We start from the raw sequence: 12818 nt of genomic DNA on the forward strand, positions 1-12818 counted from the left end.
GGACTGCAGTGATAGATGATATAGATGACATATATTCACTCACTCTGATTCAAGCTTAATTCCAGAAACTTGGTGTCTTGTTTATCAGCTCTGCTAACAAATACACACAAAAAACAAAACAGAGCTACCTCCAATTTTTATTAACACTTCCTAGGTAGGATTCTTTCTACTGCAATTTATTTTTCGTACAAGTAATTTTCTTGACTCACAACTGAAGATTACCCTGTTGCTTAATTTATTTGGTCATTAATTTGGCACTGTGGGCAGATGTGATGTAAAGCTCTTAACCATTCTGGGGTTAGATGGAGGCAAGTAATCTGCACCCAGAAGGTTTAACAAGGCATCCATCCCAAGGGAGTGTAGGTACTTTTAATTAATTTAATTAAAGGGAACATTTTGTACTGGACTAAAAGTTTATTTTGTTGACTAAGACCTAAATATTAATTTCCTTAAAGGGAAATAACCAGATAAAAACCAAAATTCTGTTTACCATATACTTTTTTGTGCAAAAGTAACGATTTTTAGTTTGATGAGAAAATCAAATTTCTGTCACTTATATTTCATTCACAGTGGACAATTTAGCAATGCTGATAGGCTGCTTGGATTGCTAGTTGCAGTGTGATTCTTAAGCTATTTAGGTAATTTAAATAAATGTTTATATTAGCTTTAACAGGTAATACAGCTCTTCTCTTCCTTTGTGTTCCTTTTGCATCTGGTCTTCAACTGTCTGATCTCTTGTAGGAGAGGATGAGTAAAACATTTTGGTTTTCAGGTATTATTCCCAGAAGTCTCCTTTTAAAAAAAAAAAAATAACAGGCGGCTATGGGGGTGTTTTCACAGCAGAGAGATGTGCCTACACGTACGGGAGATACCTGGAGCAGCTCTGCCTACACGGGCAGCACACGGGCACTGGGGCCGGTTGCGGTGATCGTGTTCCCATCGCCTCATTACGTGTCACCGCCAAAAAATCCCTTCGCTCGGCCCCGGTTCCTTCCGAGCGGTACCTGCAGGAACAGGTTCAGCAGTCAAACGCGGCTGTAACACCTCGGCCCTGCCGCAGCCGCTGACAGATGCCGGAGCCGCTTGAGGTCTGTTCCCCGCAGAGCAGCCCGGCCCACGGAGCCGCCCGCCGCCGGCTCCCTCCTTTTCGGCAAACCCTTCCCACAGCATCGCTCGCCCCGCAGCCGCCCGGGCGTCCTCGCCCGCAGCGAGAGCGCCCTGCGCGCGGGAACGGCTCCCTCACAACAGGGGCCCGCGCCCACCGCCACCACCGCCCCTCACAGGGCGGGTCTGCACCGCCTCCCCCTCAGGGAGCAGCTCCGCGCCCACCGCCGCCCCTCACAGGGCGGGTCCGCACCGCCTCCCCCCCGGAGAGCAGCTCCGCGCCCACCGCCGCCCCTCACAGGACGGGCCCGCACCGCCTCCCCTCTGGAGAGCAGCTCCGCGCCCACCGCCGCCCCTCACAGGACGGGTCCGCACCGCCTCCCCTCTGGAGAGCAGCTCCGCGCCCACCGCCGCCCCTCACAGGGCAGGTCCGCACCGCGCCGCCTCCCCTCAGAGACGGGGCCCGCGCCGCCGCCACCAGCACGTTCCCGCTCACAGGAGGCGCTCACGCCGCCGCAGCGCTCCCCCCTCACAGGAGGAACCCGCCCCCGCCCCACACACGAGCCCGGCCGCGCCGCCACAGCGCTCCCCCCCGCCCCGCAGGGCCTCGCCCGCCTCCCGCTAAAGTTTCTCCCGCTCGCCGGGCGCGGGCGCTGCTCTGGCCCCGCCGGAGCCTGCCGGCGCCCTCCCGCTCGCTCCCGACCGGGGTTTATCGCAGGCGGCGATCACGGATGTGATTAACGCGCATCCCGCCGCTTCTCCCCGCCTTCCGCAGCGGCCGCGCCAGGTACGAGCGGCGGGAAGGCGAGGAGCGAGCCGCCCGGCAGCGCCCCGCCCTTCCCGAGGAGACCTCCCCCGGCGCAGGTTGCGCCCCGGCGGAGAGGGGCGCGCGTTTTGCATAGCCACGCCCCCCTTCATGAATAAGAAAGTAGCCCCGCCTCTCCTGGGCGGCTCACCTCCGAGCGCGGAGGGAACGAGCCCGGGGGCGCGCGCACCCGCCCGCCCGCTGCTTCCCTTCCCCCTCCCCCCGCCCGCCCGGGGGGCGAGCGCCGCACGCCGCTCCCGCCCCGCCCGCTCCTTTCCCCTCCCCTCCCCCCTCCGCGCGGCCCAGCGCGCGCGCCCGTGAGGCGGCGGCGGCGCGCTCCGAAGCGAGCGAGCGGGGGGCAGAGGCGCGGGGGCCGCCGCTCCCCGGGGGAGGCCGCGGCGGGCGGACGGGCGGCAGGGAGTGAGCGGGGCGCTGTGGCAGTTGGGCGGCGAGGGAGCAGCGGGGCCGGCGCCGCCGAGGAGGGGCGAGACCGGCCGCCCCCCACCCCTCCCCGCCCCCTCCCCTTCGGGCGCGCGCTCAGCCCGGCGGCGGCTCCCGGCGCGGCGGCGATGTGGTGAGAGGGAGGCGCCCCGCGCTCGTCAGCCGCGGCCGCGGGCGGTCTGTGAGGGGGCGCGGGCCGCCGGGGAGCCCCGCGACGCCGTCGCGACAGGTAAGGGCCACCGGCCGCTGGGCGCCGTGTGTGTGTGCGCGTGTGTGTGTGTGTCCCGCCACCCCCACCCCCCGCGACGACAGATGGGGCGGGGGGGGCAGCCGTGAGGGGGGCGACGCCCGGCGACATGTCGGCGTGCGGCGGGGAGGGGACGGGGGCGGCGGGTAGCGGTGTCTGGGTGGAAATCGCGGCGAGACCCCCCCGCCACGCCCCTCCCCCCCGCGCGGTGCCGCACACGGGTGGGGACCGGGCAGAGCCCCGCACAGCACCGCGGGGGGGGCAGACACAGCGCCCGTATCCGTGCTATCGTGACAGCGGGGCGGGAGGGGGGGCTGGCGCTGCTCCCCACGTCCCCCGCGGCGGAGGCGCCCCCGAACCCGCAGCCCGCGGGCGAGCTGGGTGAGCCGGGTTGGGGCTGACCGGCGCAGGCTTCGTTGATAACACTTGGGGTAGCGGCGTTGGTTCGCTCGGGCGGCGGGAAAGGTGGGGCCGGTAAGGGCAGCGTGCAGGTAGAGTTACAAAAAATCCATCTTTTCAATTAGAAATCTCCTATTTTTAAGAGGGCGGCATGCAGTCTTAAAAGGTAAGTGCTTAATATTTCGTGCGCAAGTCACGTGCTGCAGAATTCAGATCCATCCCTTTAAACGCCCAGGGAGGCTGTAAGAAGGCGTTTTTCTTGCAGAATGGCCCCGTATTTACAGGGGCTGTGCTGCAGGTAGCCTGCACGTGAGACAGACACACACCGCCCTCCGCTCCCTGCCTGCTGCTTCGGCAGGGCCAGAGAAAAACAAGGGTTAAACACCCTCCCTCTTATTCCTCCCATAGGGTGAGTAAGGAGTGTGGAGTCTAATGACACACAGTATCTTTCTATTACAGGCGTGGGTTGAGTGTTGGGGGCTAAAATGTAAAAAAGAAATGAGAGATGATGAGGCAGACAGCTTCTCTCAGATGTATGTTTTGCAAGGAAAAGGCAGATTCTCATCCCCACTTGTGCTGGGAAGTTCAGGAGCATATGTTAGACAGTAAGCTGGTTTAGAGAATGATGCATCGATGTGGATTTTAGGCTTTTATGATGCAGGTGAAAAGAGCATAAGGAAAATGAAGTATCTGGAGAAATTAAATAAATTATGGAGGTTAATTAGTGCTGCTGGGGAGTGCAGCATAGCTACGTTATACTGAATGAAGGCAAATTAATGTTGAATTGGGAGAAGAAGAAGAAGTACAGCGAATGTGCCATAGAGAACAACAACATGGCCATGAAACCCTGCTTGCAGCATTTCTCAGGTTGGAGCTTCTTCAAAATGCTAAAGGTTGGGTGTTGTCTATTTTTCTTATTTAATCGTCAAAACTTAAATACCAAACCTGCAACTGAAAACATCTGTTCCTAATGTATAAATTTAAAAAAAAAAAGAAAAAGCTAGTGAAATAAGTGCCTTTTGGCGAGAACCTGCTGAAGAGAATTCACTAGCTACAGTCACATGAGGCTTTCTTACTGAGTGGTGAGACACCTTAGATCATGGATACTTTGTGTAGAGCTATGTTTATCTAGAAAATGTATGAAGAACATGCAGTCAAATTATGAAAGTACAGTATATTGCAACTCGCTCTAATCAAAATGCCAATTTTTTCGTGCTGCCAACAAACTATCGGGGCGGGGGGGGAAGCAGTAGTGCTTAGGCAAAGACTATCTTAAACCGTTTGAGGTCTGTGGCCATTATGACTCTGGGGCTTCTAAAAAAATAGACTACTTAGTGAAAGTTACTACAAAAAAGAAGCACAATTCTAAGTGTATCATAAATGCAAAAGACTCTGTGTATTCCAAACTTACCGCCAATTTCATTGGAGTGGAGAGGAATGGCAGGGCCGTATCCTGTTTGGATCAAGCTGTGGTCATGGAATATTGAAGCATACTTGCATGCAGATTTAGTCTTGTAATTACAATGTGAATTACTGGTTACATATTCAGTGTAACTGGATGACTAATACAATTTTATAAAATAAACTCCTTATCGATACTGATTGCGTTGTAGCAATTCCTGTCTTGTTCTCATCTTTCTGTCTTTTCCATTGGTTTTCCCATGATCCTATGTAAGCTCGTGTTTTTTTAAATTGAAGTACGTATTCTGAACAAAAATATGTCTTCTAGGGTACCTAACAAATACATTTTAACGTTTCAGGTTACATACACTAGATTTACTTTCAATTAAACCTTTAGAATATGTGTGATATATATGTTGTTGAGAAATCCATGAGCATACTTGTTATGTGCAGTGAATTTTTAAAAGATTAATTTTTTTATGCAACATTACAAGCCAGCATGCCTAACTTTCTGCTTGTAAATTCTCATTTATTAATATTAACGTGCATAAATGCAGTCTGTATTAGGCCCAAATGTGCATCACGTACAGTATTATGCACTCTGTACACTTGAGTTCTGCAGGTTTTTTTTTAATATATATATATTTCCAGAAGAACACTTTATCTGCAAGGTCTTCTTTGGTTTGCCTATGATGCATTTAAGTTTCATTACTATAGAATCTTACATTTTCTTTAATAGCAAAGGGAAGACAATAAGAAGGCAGCCAGAAAGTTCTAAAACAACCCCTTGGTATATTAAAAAAGAAAAAAGTAACCTGCAACTGTCCCAACTTTGTGCATGGTTTTTCTTGTTTTTTTTTTTTAAAAAAAAAAAGATTATGTTCCTCCTTATGTTTTATCTAAATCTACCTTTTCTAGAGATGGTTAAACTTGCGAGGTTTAGTAACACCTGTAATTTCACATTGTGAAATATTAAAAAAAAATCTTTTGCTTTAAAAATTTTTCAAAAAATTTCCCGATTTCTGTCTTTTTGATGTATAAAGCCATGAGTATACACATTGATTCTTTTTCTTTAAACTTTTGAGTCTGAATTTTCTTCAAAGCAGAATGATATGGCAAGATGACTTCCCTTGACATCCAGACAATCAAATGGCTCTTAACTGTAGTTTCTTGACAAGATTAAACTGATTTTAAGAACTGATGCAAGATCAGTGACCTTGTCTCTGTTCTCCCACCCGCAATGCTGTGGCGTTGTAGCCCTCTCCCTTGCAGCAAGTTAAATGCTTGAGCGGCTGCTGGGTGAATGAAAACTATTTATTTTTGCAGAGTTCATTTCTAGCTGGATCAATAAACTGAACTTGACCTGTTGAACACGAGGGTGACAGGAGGAGGATGCAGGAGTATGAAATAGAGTGGCTGGATCTGTCCTTCATGGCAGCCGTGAGCTCTTTGAATGGTTGATGTCAATTGTGAACTCGTGCCTGGAGTACTTGCATGAAGCCTTAAAAATGTCTCTGCAAATGGTACCTTTCGATGTACAGTGAGTGCCTTTCCCTGAGTGTATGTTTTATTTACGCTTAGTACTGCACGAAGAATACTCACAGCCTTACAGCCTTACTTACGTCATTAATTATAATTCTTGTGGTCAGCCTGATCAGTAATTTCAGGTTGTCTTGCACTTTGCTTCCAATGTAATAAATATGTGCCAACCTCTAGCAACATTTTTCAGCATCCGTAGAACGTGCAAAAGCTGCGTGGTCGTACAGGATCTCGTGGCGTTACCAGTAAGGTCCGTGGGAGGTTACCACGGTCTTCAGTGAGAGCAGAACTGAGCCCGCTGGTTGTTTCTGACTCTTATAATTTGAAGTTTTCATCCCGGAATAACGTGTTCATTTTAACCTCAAGGTAGAGAGCATGCCTGTTGCATTCACTGGAGATAAATTAGTGTTTAAAGCTCACTGCATCTGCAAATATTTGCAGTGGTGGAGTGAACTAGATCATTCATCTCTGGTTTATTTGCCAAGTGTATTTTATGAGCTTTAAAAAACAAATTCTAGTTATGTTACTTAGAATTATTCCAGTCCCATTATTTTCTGGGGCTAAAATGCAGTTGTTTGGTTTACTTTCATTTGAAAAGTAATTACTTTAAATGCACACCCTACATTAATTAGAGAAGATAGTGGCTTGTTTTGTGTACTTACATTAAGAAGGGAGAAACTGGGCATTTAGGGCCCAGTCTTGAAATTGTCCTTTGTGAAGCCACCCCATCCAATTCAGTTCGTTGAGGTTCTACTTAAGCGGCCTGTGATGAAAGAATCTAGTTTAATGATGAGGGTGATGGACAAACTGGAGAGGAATTTAGGTTGTTGTCCTAGCGTGGAATTGGCTGTGGGCCTCTGATGAGAGAGCAGAAGTTACTTTACTGGATTTTGAATAAAAATGCTGTATGTTTTGGGAGCTGTGGTGATGGAAGTGTGGTGTTTCAGATCTTCAGGAAAAGAAATCTTTGAATAATCCATGGAGTTCCCTGAATAGTCTGGTTTTCTTCCTGGGCAGCATTTATTACCTGTCTTCCCAAAATGTGTCAAATAAGTGAATTTATACTGTGGTGTGACAAACTCCATCTTGAAAAATACTCTTTAAGAGAACATTAATTAGTAATGATATAACATAAAAAGTATAGTATGCTTTTTTGACTCAAATTTGGTTTTGTGCCACATTGCATGGTTGTTTGATTTCAAAGGAATCATTACTTATTCATGGTGTTTATAAAATACATGTAATAGTTGGTTTTGTATGTATTCTGCATAAAGCAAACCTTGGTCTAAGTTTTGCTTCCTCAGTCGTTGTAATAATTTTTTTGGTAAAGCTTTGTCTTGCTCTGAGTGGAGGGCTTATTTGCTAAAAATGTTGCTTTTTTTGAATTTAAAATTGGAGAGTGGCTTTTTTAAATTTCCCTTCCCCTCCCACCAACCCTGTTGCTTTGTAAAGATGAGAATTGTTTAACTGTACCAAAGAAGTAACCTTAGGTAGTAATCCTTAAGAGCCAATTTGGCAAAGGCACACGCAGATACTTCAGGAACACGAAGAATCCTGGTGAGTTCATGTTACTATTCCTATGCAGGCAAGTCTCCACATGCTGCCGCCTTCTTGAGCTGGGGCCCTCATGCTGATGAAGAATGATGTTGTATGAGCTAATGGGTAGGGAAGTAATCTGTTAGAGTGGTGTTCTCTTTTGAACCGGCATAACTAATGAAGAGGGTGATGAATCATGCATGTTGACATTTCAGCTATTACCAGTATTTGTTATTTATTTGTCCTTTATGAAAAGAACATATTGGTGACTGAAGGAATATCTTCCAGAGCAGACTGATAGCTCTGCGGTATGAAGGCTGGAGTTGCTGTTAATTTTTCTGTTTGGCTGGGGAGTGATTTGTCGTTGGAGATCTTTCGTGCTCATAATTTCGAAGACTTGGAGCAACTTGTTGCTCATTAGTTATTTGGTTGTACTTAATGAGAAGGAATAAAGTGGTATATGTCCAAAGTGAAGATCCTGGTATGTATGAATTATCCTTTCTTGTACCACAAGCAGTTCCATTCATGTTGCCCCATTTCACATATGTTATTGAAAAGTCATCTGAGTAGCATTTCTGACCTTACTATGCGGATCAAAGCAGAGAAAGCTCAAAGCTGTATGTGTTCCTGTGCTGAGCTGTAAGTGTATTCAAGTAGCAAATGTGTATCTTCCACTAGCCAAGCCTTTCCAAAGCTTAGAAGGATGGAGACAAGCTTTCTTGCTTCTCCTTAAGTTTTTTAATCTGGAAGTTTGTGATTATTTCTTTTGGAGTAGGTTGCATGTAAGACAGCAGAGATGTGGTCATCATGATGAGTTATTTGTCTTTACATCCTGTCTTCCGTATCTTCTGTTTTTTTGCCATTGAAAGAGGTGACTTGGTTTTCAAGCATCGATGACATTTTGCAGATTTTCATTGTGTAATACTTAAAACCTGAAGCTTGTATAAATACATCACTAATGAAATTCAGCTGAACAGTTGAACTGCATTTTTTACCCTAACCTGTAGGGGATATTTTTAAGATTAAAATATGGAATAGCTTGACAGAGCAGTTGAGGTAGAATTCCCAAATAACAGCGAATAGGGTAAATGTGTGGGTTTTTTTCTCTGAGTCCCTCACTTTAATGGTGAGTATTCTATTGTCTAATTTTCACTTACATCAGCTTTAATTGCTAATTATGGTTGAGTTGTAGTGATCTCAAATTCGAGATTTGTAGTGATCTCATTAATGAAAAAATATTTTGTATAGGTGACTTCTTATTTCCAATACAAGTCACACTGGGAATTTGTTATTAACAAGGGTGAAAAAAGAGACGGTTAATTTGTATTTTATGATAGGGGATCTTCCTATTTACTTACTTACTTTTAGATATTTTGGGTGTTTATTTCATTTTTCCCTTCATGCCTGTATGATTTCCAGGGCAGGTAGAATAACATTTTGGCAGATTGTTGCTATTTTTCTGTATTCAGATTATTTAAGTAAAATGCTTTTATAAAGCAGTCAGTATGAAACATCACTGCTGCAATTTATATTTTTTAGCTGGCTTAACAAGTGAGGTTTGTATGTGTGTGTGAATGGTTCCCCCCATTTTTTACGTGTTTTTTTCAGTGGGCTGTCTTAAAAATTTGGGTTTCTTTCTTAGTTTGGATGAGAAACTTGATGAACGCATTTGAAAAAGAGAAACCATCAGTGCATATGAAAAGTACCAAAATTAAAGACAATGTAAAATATCTCTTCAGAATGGGAGTATGAATATTTATAGTGTTTGTGGTTCCAGAAAGCTGTTGTGCATTGATTCCAATTGCTGAAAAGCATTAACTGATACTCTTGAAAGTGTCTTAATATCCTTAACCTGCAAACGATTATGGTCTCTTCGGTTCACTGCCAGTCACCTTGATGGTAATCTGAAGTTCCCTGCAGGTGAATTTTCCATCCTTGAATTGCAGAGTATTAAGCTGATTGAGCTAGATCCTGTGGTCACTGTTTTAACGGTTGGCTTAAATATTGGTAAGCTGTGCTCATGGGCTCTTATGTCCTGCTTAGCATTTTTAGTGGGCTGCTTCTGTCTGAGTTTGTGAAATATTATTTCCAGTGAAGTTGAGAAAAAATACCAGGAAAACTGGGAGAAGACTGTAAAGAGAAACAAATGTGAATTAATAGCTTCCTGGTCATGTGTCTATAGGTATAAATATTAGAGGATTTAGATTCTTTCTGCAGTTGTTAAATGGAAACTGGATTATTGGCTTTATTGTTTTAGGGAAGCAAACAAAAAAAGCCTTATCTTTTATTGCTCTTTGTAGAAGTTTTACCTGTCTGTGCCATAGCCAGCTGTTGATTCCTGCTATCTTCATTCCCCTGCTGAAAGCTGCCGGTCTCTCAGCTGTGCTGAACCAGATGTCTGAGTGTAAGGTAAAAAAAAATCCCATCTTACTGCCTTCCTCCTGGTGTTCCTGCCCTGAAATTATTTACTGGTGGTGCTGATCATGTGGAGTTAACAGTCCTGTTTTGTCCCACCAGTTTGGCACAGCAGATTCTGGTGATGCCTTTTTTCATCAATAAAAGCGAGCTTCTGCCATCTTTTTGGTTGTGATCCCATAAAGTTAGTATTTTTAATTAAGAAATATTAAAAAATGAAGGAACAATATGCAACCAGAGTGCAATGAGCAATGAAGTGTGCATCTTTCCTGTTGTCGGTCCTTTTATTTACCTCTTTAATAACAGATTATTTTCCCTTTTGCCTTATCTCCCATTCTGTCCTGTGGGATGATTCTGTGTCGAGAAACTGTTTTTGATAGTAGGGTGCTCTTAATGTTCCAGATAATGATTTGAAGAGGCCTAGTAACTAGAAGATAAAGGTACAGAGCGCTTTTGTAGAAATGAGGTACGTGTTTTTAATGCTGAGGGATGTCAACGGGAAAGCCTACATGTTCTGTAGTTCACCAGGACTTAGGAAGTCACTACGAGGATGGCAGCATGGTGCTTGTAATTTGAAAGAAGTTGGTCGAAATAGTCATGTCCTTTCAGGCCTAAGCCCCCTGTTGACTCTTCTTTCTCTAGGTTCCCTTAATAGTATGCAGATTTTTAGTTTCATGTCTTGGCTCTCTTCTCAGTGGTTAGTGTGGGTCTGTGAACATAAGGGGTCAGTCGCTGAGTAGATAATTGGGATAGGCTTAGGCAGGCTGTTTCTTGTAAGTGTTGCCGAAGAAAGCCTTCAGCAAAGGGGAGATTAGTGGACAAACAGATAAACAACTTTCTATCCTTCAGAGATTTTATGGAATAGAATATGGAAGGGTTCCGAGAAAGGAAAAAACCAAGTAAAATATTGTGAGGATAGATTTTAGAAATATGTGGTGCTTGGAGGAAAGAGCCAAAAGGAAGTGTGTGTCAAACTTTTATGAGTTGTAAAGCAGAGCCTGTGGAGGGATGCAAATGTAAGTGGATATAGTGATTTGAATGATCCAAATAAGCGTTTGTGCTTGTGGATTTTGCTGTGTTGCCCCAAGCTCGCAGGCTGCATTATTCTTCACATGACTTTATTTTTAAGGATATTTGCAAAATGATATGGGTTCAGGCAGTTACTCTGTGCGTATAGCTGTATGTTGCTTAATCTGTTACTTTCTGTAGTTGCTTAAGTTGGGGTCTAATGCTTATTATCTCTTCTAGCAGCTTTTGCATTTTTAAATAATCTTAGTTGAATAGCTAGTTCATACTTCATGAAGGGAGAAATCTCCCATTTGCTAATTTAATGGGGATTTTTTCCTCTTATTCAAATAATTCTCCTATTTAATTTTCAATGTAAGATTTGATTAGAGGACCCCAACTCAATTTTCTGCTGTTTCACACAGTTATTAGTATGAGATACTCAGCTTCACAGTTAGAACATTAGTGTTTGCTTGAAATCTTTGTGAGCAGCTTTCCATTGGCACCAGCCTTTGGTTAATACTTTGACATGTGTCATGGCATCCCTTGCTTTTTTGTCTTCAGGAGTGCGGATTTAGTGTAACAGGCACCGTTAAAGAAAGGAGTATTGTTCTTTGAAGGCTTAAGCTGTGATGGAGCTACATATGCCCACCTGCTTTCTCTTCAGACTGGTAATATTATCTATGTCTTCATTTAAAAAAAAAAATAAAGAGAAAGCAATGCTGACAGCAGGCAGTGCTCCTACACCTCCTCAGCAGAGGTGGAATATACCATCTGGCGCTATGTGGGTAGTAGTTATCCCAAAAAGTATTAACAGTGGGAGTTCTTGCCAGTTACAAGTTGTGATCGCAAGCCAAATGGTGTAGTTCTAAATTAGTGTACGTTTCCAAAGAGAAAGAGATGCAAGTGTTTATTTTTGCAAACTTGAGAAGTATTTTCAGTCACGGGGGTCTATGCTGAGGTTTTAGTTGCTAGCATTTGAAAGAAAGTGTGAGGGGAGTAAGTCAGGGGAATATGGGCTGTGATGCCTGCTAGACCATCTTCTATGCACTGAAAAAAGTTGGGTTTTTTTTGTATTATGTAAGCCTCAATTTCGTTAGCACATGCAAGGTTGAAATTGAGGAATTATTTTAAAAGAGTGAATAATGGAGTGGTCTGTTGATTTGATTTCGACTTTGCCAAATGGAAACGGAAAGATCTCAGTTCTTCATGCTTTGGCACTACTAACTAGTCTTGAACAAATTGCTGCTATCTGCTGTAAGAAGATGAGAAAAACTTTGTAACTAGGTGAAAAATTCCCTATATTGCGTTTAGTAGCACTTTTGGTATGGTGGCCTATGATATTTTTGTCTGAAAACTTAGACATAGCGTAATCAGAACTGCTGTAAAGTGGATGCAGAACTGCTTAGCAAGTTGCTTAGTAACCTGTATGGTAGAATTGAGAGTGTACTAGTTAAACCTGTGGATGACATCAGCTTTCAAGGGGTTGCAGGGATAGGAAGAAAGGATTAGATTCAAAAGGATCTCGAAAAATTGCAAACTTAAAATATTAACAAATTAATTTCTCAGAGTTTATTCTGAATAAGGAGAATGGTCAATAGTACAAATACTGGAAAACAGGAACAGAGGAGTTTGGAACATGCAAAGCTCTGTAAAATGTCCAAAATGAAAATTAAAAAAACTCGGTGCCATTTGCATGCGTGCATGCTTGCATGCGCACAGAGCAAGGGAAATTCAGAGGGAATTGTGAATTTGTGACTTTTTTCAGATCTGGATTCTTATTGCAGACTTGCTCAGACCTTGAAAGTACTATGTATCAGTGTGGACAAAATTCATGCACAGACACAGATAGGCTTTCAAAGAGGGCTTTTGTTGTTCTTTCTCAAGTTATTTGGGTAGATGATGTAGCTTCTCCTATGTCAGCAT

The 12818-nt window shown here is 44.5% G+C and overlaps 1 protein-coding gene across 1 annotated transcript in view; it reads left to right on the forward strand.

The window, feature by feature from the left end:
- The first annotated feature begins 2459 nt into the window (after positions 1 to 2459).
- TANC2 (tetratricopeptide repeat, ankyrin repeat and coiled-coil containing 2) overlaps positions 2460 to 12818 on the forward strand; it is a 245472-nt gene continuing 235113 nt past the window's right edge. The window contains exon 1 of the mRNA XM_075171255.1: positions 2460 to 2579. The gene's annotated coding sequence lies outside the window, so the exon portion shown is untranslated. The remainder of the gene's footprint in view (positions 2580 to 12818) is intronic.

The sequence above is a fragment of the Calonectris borealis genome, chromosome 22 (genome assembly GCF_964195595.1).
Source record: "Calonectris borealis chromosome 22, bCalBor7.hap1.2, whole genome shotgun sequence".
In the NCBI taxonomy this organism is placed as follows: domain Eukaryota; kingdom Metazoa; phylum Chordata; class Aves; order Procellariiformes; family Procellariidae; genus Calonectris; species Calonectris borealis.